This window comes from Haemaphysalis longicornis, unplaced genomic scaffold, assembly GCF_048455015.1.
Source record: "Haemaphysalis longicornis isolate Haplotype H1 unplaced genomic scaffold, Haemaphysalis longicornis Haplotype H1 scaffold_1, whole genome shotgun sequence".
NCBI lineage: Eukaryota > Metazoa > Arthropoda > Arachnida > Ixodida > Ixodidae > Haemaphysalis > Haemaphysalis longicornis.
In genome coordinates, this window is record NW_027526203.1 from 221,092,987 (window position 1) to 221,093,844 (window position 858).

The 858-nt window shown below is 47.1% G+C and overlaps 1 non-coding gene across 1 annotated transcript; it reads right to left on the reverse strand.

Annotated features, from left to right (window-relative positions):
- Positions 1-273: 273 nt before the first annotated feature.
- On the reverse strand, positions 274-346 carry Trnat-agu (transfer RNA threonine (anticodon AGU)). The gene has a single exon. It is a non-coding gene; the product is annotated as a tRNA-Thr (tRNA).
- Positions 347-858: the final 512 nt, after the last annotated feature.

An 858-nucleotide genomic window follows, 5' to 3' on the forward strand; every position in this document is an offset into this window, starting at 1 on the left:
GCCAAAGTACACCGGCCTGTTTTAGGCCGAACAGTCCTGTGCTGCCTGGGATGTATGTATGTATGTATGTATGTATGTATGTATGTATGTATGTATGTATGTATGTATGTATGTATGTATGTAGCTAATCAGAATAGGAAATGAGGGGCTCGTTGAAAATAACACATGAATAAGAGTTGGCAGTCAAGAAAACCTCGGCAAGCGAAGGGGAGGATGTGGTAGGTCATTGAAACAGATAAAGAATTTGGAAAGAAAGAAAGTGGAGAAAAAATGCCCGCCAGGTGGGATCCGAACCCACAACCTCCAGAATACTGGTCTGGTGCGATAACCACTACGCTACTGGCGGGGCGATTTTCCCCTCCACTTTCTGGGGTACTTTATGTTTAGGTATTTTTGTTTCCTGTGCTTGGGGGTGGTAGCCAGCGCCACTCGGACTACTCGGGGTGAAGGGGACCTTCTTTTTAACCCCCGGGCCGTGACTCGAGTGTCTACGACATGTCGAGAGTGGTTGGCTAGCGTTGAACTCTCTTAAGCTTCCTATGACATTAGGACTGCCAGAACAGAGGCCCTCTCTATGCATGTCGCGATTCATAATAGGAAATGAGGGGCTCGTTAAAAATAATACAGCAATAGGAGTTGGCCGTCCAGAAAACCTGGGCAAGCGAAGGGGAGGATGTGGTAGGTCATTGAAACAGATAAAGAATTTGGAAAGAAAGAAAGTGGAGAAAAAATTCCCGCCAGGTGGGATCCGAACCTACGACCTCCAGAATAACGGTCTGGTGCAATAACCCCTACGCTAGCGGCGGGGCGATTTTCCGCTCCACTTTCTGGGGTATTTGCTGTTTAGGTATTTTTGTT